Source organism: Pan troglodytes, chromosome 14, assembly GCF_028858775.2.
Source record: "Pan troglodytes isolate AG18354 chromosome 14, NHGRI_mPanTro3-v2.0_pri, whole genome shotgun sequence".
Taxonomy (NCBI): Eukaryota; Metazoa; Chordata; class Mammalia; order Primates; family Hominidae; genus Pan; species Pan troglodytes.
Genome location: NC_072412.2, coordinates 108,515,215 through 108,521,214, shown reverse-complemented (window position 1 = coordinate 108,521,214; position 6,000 = coordinate 108,515,215).

The following is a 6,000-nucleotide window of genomic DNA, read 5'->3' as shown; positions in this document are numbered from 1 at the left end:
CCCGTCTTGGTCAGATCACGTCTACACCATTGCCTCAAGCTTTGGAGACCACAATTTAAGAGGCAATATTGAGTAATTGGAGTATGTCCAAAGAGTGTAATCAAGACTGTGAAAGTAACTTCAAATGACAAATGATTGAAAAAGAACTGGTGATGTTTAGCCTGAAAAAAAAAAAAGACTGTCTTATACTCTTCTCATTGCAATTTCATAGAAAAGGTTCGTTTTGCATGGAAAAAGGCTTATTTTTTGTTGGTTATAAGAGGTAAGCAGATTTCAGCTCCATATAAGGAAGTACTTTCTCATAATTAGAATACACTGTTTTGTCAAAGAGAAGGGTCATTTTCCTGAAAGAATTCCCATTCACTATCTGCTACCAATACTTTTGTACTAAATAAGAGATTGGACTCCTAACCTTTAAGGTAGCTTTAAATTCTAGGTTCCTAATAGTCTGTATATTTGGTTAACTCATAACATACTATACTTAAACACATTTTTTGCATGAGAATTTTGAGTCATTCTGGAACCAAGAGTTTCTTCTAAAGCAACTGGTTAAGTCAGAAACACTTGAGTTGATGCCAGCAGATATGATCCCCATTACCTTACAGATTGCTAAAACTGCGAAAGCATAAACTTCAATGTTAGGCTTAGGTTCAAATCCCTCCTCTACCATTTAAAACCTGATGCAACCTATGCAAGTCCCTTAACCTCAGTAAGCTTTAATTTCTTCATCAGTAAAATGGGATAATAGTGTTTAGCTCATAAGACTGTTGTAAGGATTTTTTTTCACATTCATACAAGCCATGTATTTAAAGTGTACAATTCAGTGGTTTTCAGTATATTCATAGCATTGCACAACCAATACCACTAATTCCAAAACATTTTCATCACTCTGCACAAAAACTCTGTACCCAGCAGCAGTCATTCCCCATTTCTCCCCAATCCCTATCCTCAGGATAATAAACATAAAGAACTAGGCAAAGTTCCTGGCTCAAAGAAACCCCTTAATATAGGGCAGTTGTTATCAGACATCATGCCTACCACATCCCTACAACATGAGGTTGGAATGTGCTTATTCCCTGTACTGTTTGAATACTTTCCACATGCCCCAAGACGTACTAGAAATATACGCATAGAGGAAGATGGATGGGGAAGGGGAGGGACACAAAAGTTTTTTATGCATAGTCCATAAGCAAATACATAAATACATCTGAACACACAACTCTTTTTTTAAATGTTTTGAGATAGTAGTAGATTCACGTGCTGTTATAAGAAATAATACAGAGAGACACATGTACTCTTTACACATACCTATGTAATCCAGCTATTTTTATGTAATCTATCTATTTTCTTATGTTGTGAGGCTTTATTGTTAGTTTTCTGTCCTCCATCCAATTTACCGCTGCGGACTAAGAGTGGAAATAATAAATGTGGCTGAGTGGACCCGGCCATGACAGCACTGAGAACCTGGGAGTATTCTCCCTGGAGATCTATGCAGTCACTCTCAGCTTTTCACTTTAGCTTGAGACACTGTCACTCCCTGCTAAGACTTCCTTTCTAGAGAACCCCTGAACACTGCTTGGTGAAAAGCAGAGCCCTTTTCTGTGAGGCTGAACTATTCGGATTCTTGGAAAATGGCGGTGTTGTGGTTCATTGGGCAAAGGGTGTAGTTTGTGTTTAACATTGGAATATTCCAATTTCTATTGATTAGATCAATTAATATTCTAGTGCTGAGGTGAGGTAGTATGTTTTCTTTCCTCCAAAAGCAATTACTCTGTATTGACTGAGCTCTAGGGGAAATGTTTCCTAGGACATAGCTGAGGTTGGTTTCAATACAGTTGGAGTCTTTCATGTGGAAAATTCTCTACTTAGCAATTACGTGCAATGAGAAAACTTGAATTCATAAGTGGTTCAGTAAATCACAAGCCATGAAGAGTACAGGAAGAGCCAAAGAGAGAAAGTCTGGGCATTTAGCCAAATTCACCTCACCAATATTTCCCAAAAAAATGGCCAACAAAATCCTGTGGAGAGCATTTTAAAAACACAGATTTCTGCACCAAAATACACCCATCCCCACTCCTGATGGTTCTAAATTCAACGGATTAAGGCAGAACCAGAGAAACAGAATTTCCATAAAGCTTCCCACGAGGGTCCAGTCGGGAGCCAAGGTTGGGAACCACTGCTTCAGGCTGGTATATTTCACTGTGATGACCATCCCTTCATAGTAGGAAAGAGTAAATGAACACCTCCCTTCACTTTCACTGTCAAAATTCTTAACTTATTTTATTTTAAAATTTTTTTTACAATGATAATAATGAATTTCAGTTTTTTAAATTACTTAATGGAGATTATCTAGTTGGAGGTATTATGATGCCAGTTTCATGGAAGAATATGCCCTGAATTCATCCCAAATTTGAAGAGAAAAAATACTATACCCCACTGCTGCCAGAATATTTCATTTGTGACCAAAAAAAAAAAAAAAAAAAAGAAAAACTCACCAAGCAAGGCTGGGTATAGTGGACCATGTCTGTAATCCCAGCACTTTGGGAGGCCAAGGTGGGTGGATTGCCTGAACCCAGGAGTTCGAGACCAGCCTGGGCAACATAGTGAAAGTCCATCTCTACAAAAAAAATACAAAAAAATAGCCAGGTGTAGTGGCACGCACCTGTAGTCCCAACTACTGGGGTGGCTGAGGTGGAAGGATCACTTGACCTGGGAGGTCAAGGCTGTAGGAGTGAGACCCCATCTCAAAAAAAAAAAAAAAATCTCACCAATGCCAATCATCTTCTAGCTTATCCGGCAAGTGGTGAAGGTGGGTGAAAACAAGGTGCATGCCCAGGTACACCCCTACAATGATGAAATCAAAAACTCTGACTGAGCTTCCCCCACCATGCTCCCCCATCCCTTACAAACTCCTCTGTACCCCATAAATCCCACACTCAACATTGTCACTGTTCGTGTATATCAGAATCATACCTCTGAAGACCATATAAAGGTTGGGAATCCAATCTCTGGTACTAGGAGCACATTTTTAATTAAGAGCCTGTCTGAATTTGGAGCTATTACATACTGTAGCAATAAAATTAAACACTGTCACTCTCTGTTCTTTAATAGCTGACACACGTCTCATATTCAAAGTCCCCAAACTATAATTTTAAGAAATATCCCCTTAGTCTCTGGCTGTCAAATAAGCTCTGCACAATTTTTCTCACTTCGTCTTCACTTCATAGACTGTAACTATGCTTAAAGTGTTAGACTCAAATGGGCATACGTGGCACATAAAGAATATTAAGTGCATGCAAAAATGGTAGCCTGTATCATGCAATCTTGCAAGAACTTGGGAAGGATGGAGCCTAGAGGAATTTGCCCAGGTGGTTCATAGAAGGCCTCTTGGGGAGGTGTTCTTTCCAGAAAGAGGTGCATTTTAGAGATGTGAATCATCAGACACAGCAGATGAAATGAGTGGAGGACACAGTGGAGCAGGTAGGTGGAAGCATCTCCCGTTCGTACCAACGTGCCCCAGTCTCAAATGATGATCTCTGAAGATGGAGACGTAGTGTACAGCCACATAGTGTGTCTCAAAGTCTGGTTCTCAGACCAGGAGCATCAGCATCACCAGGAACTTAGAAACACAAATCTTTGGGCCGCATTCCAAATCACTGAATCAGAAACTCTGGGGTTGGGGTTCAGCAACCTGTGTTTTGACAAAACCTCCAGGTGATTCAGATGCACCCTCAGGTTTGAGAACCACTAGATTACAAGAAATGGAAATCTGACAAGTCCGATCAGACATTTCCTCTTAGGCTGTAAGAAGCAAAACCTCTCTTCCCACCCCAGTGTCCTCTCTGCTTGCTCCCTGTCTTCATTCCCTTACACTGGCATCCTCTTCCCTCTCCTCCCTCGTCACCCCTTCCACCTCACCACACACCAACGAACACCTGTGCGGCGTTCAAAGAACTAGAAACCAGCCCCCATTTCTCCTCTACTTGGAGAATGTATTTTATAACATGTGCATAGTGCGCAGGCAAGGGGCGGAATTTAAACAATGCCTAATTAAAGAAGACAACACCACACGTTTATCACATTACATTGTTGTGTATTTACCCCTTGCCGCTTTTGATGCATTTGCATATCATCTTTTATAATTCAATTCACTTGCTTAAATCATTTCTTTTGTTTTCACTTATTTATCCAGAAGGAAAAGTTCATTTTGCAGATCACTGGGGCCTCCCAGTGGCGATCATCTGTAATTTCATACTCGAATTTTATTCTGGGATCTGTAGGGTAATGGTATCTAAATCCTTAGAATTTCACCTGCTTGGTAGGAGCATGAAATAGAAGCAAAGCAAGCATTTCGTCTAAGAGAGATTGCATCAGCATCCCAGCTGAAATTTCTTCAGATGTTGGCTTTGACTTCTTGCATTTATCAAACTCCGTATTCAGTCATCTGCTTCGTAGAGACGACAATCGGCAGGCTTCAGACTCTGCTGGTCAGCTCAAAATTCAACCAGGAATGAGGACAATAAAGAGACGATCAGAGAAAAACATCTTGTGACTCCTTTCCTCAATAACCTTGGAGTCTCTCCCTCGGGTTTCCATTTCTACCATCCTGCTTTTGAAGTTGTGCCTGTGCCGGGTAGCCATTTCCCACAAGAAGTTTTAAACACAACGTTTTCCCTCCTCTCCATTCTGGAACATTCAGTGGCTGCCTTGCCTCTGCTCTCCTGTGGCAGTCAGCACCGTCCTCTGCACCTCGTGCTCACAGGACAGCCTCTGACATCGTGGCAGCTCTCCGAGCCACCCCCCACCACCACCCCTCACCCACCACCCTGCTCCTGCATCAGCTTACATCCTGTCACCTGTCGGAGGGCTCCAGCCAGGGCTTGCAGCTTACTCTGCAATATCGCCCTCCAGGGACAGAGGTGCCTGGCCAACCTCAGGCTAACGGGCACCAAAGGCCATTTCCACTTAGATAAGCACTTTGCTGCCAAAGATATTGGTGTCCTTCCATTCTCCCACTAGGTCCCTACGGCCTGGTCTTTGGCATTGGAAGGCTGTGCTGCCTGAGTCCATGCGGGCCCTCCCGTTGAAAGATTGCTGAAAGGTGGTTTCCAAGAACTGGTGTTCTCACATCACCCCATGGCTTAACTCTGCTGATTCAGGGAGAGTTCCCGCCTAGTAACAGACCTATAAACATCAGCACCGTTCACAGAATATGGCCACAAACAGATCAGATGAGGTTTTAAAGTTCATCCCCACCCCCTTGGCCTTCTCTGCTGAAAAGTCACCAGAGGGCAGCCCGCATTTCCTTCATTTCATTCTTCCTGAGCCGTTGCCCAAGCAAAAGAACAGCATTTGCTTCCACCTCAGCATCTCCTTTATATAATACGGTCTTTCGCTTCCCACATTAGTGTTTTAAGATCAACATACACCTTTAAATTAATCGCTCTAATACGTGCTCAATATTCCTTGCAAAGAAAAACTTAGTGAAGTCTTTGCTGGGTATGTATGTGGATTCATAAAATTCTACTCTTGGAGACATATTATGAACAGGAGTACATTTCTGCAGGCTCATCTCAAGAGTAGCCCACTTAAGCTAATTTGTGCTCAGGTGGCAAACGAAGACAAGGTTTATGAAACTGGATAGCTCCAAATTAGCTAGAATAAAATTAAAATTCGAGATTTCCTTGCAGGGCTCAGAGTGGAAAACTGACACAAGGCCATACTCTGTAAACAGCACAAGCTTTGGTGCCGTAGAGACAGAGGTTCCCATCCCAACAACTGTCACCCATGTGTAACCTGGGAGGAGGCTTATTTCTGCGGAGCTGCAATATCTTCATATATAAATTGGGTTAATGCCGCTAGGGTTGTCAGGATGATTCAGTGAGATATTGGAAATCTCTAAAAACAGTCCTGAAAGCAGTGAGTATTCCACTAATAATGGTTATTACTTCAGCAAAGGTTCGTAGAAGCTACAGTCTTTCCAGCGAGTCATCGGAACAA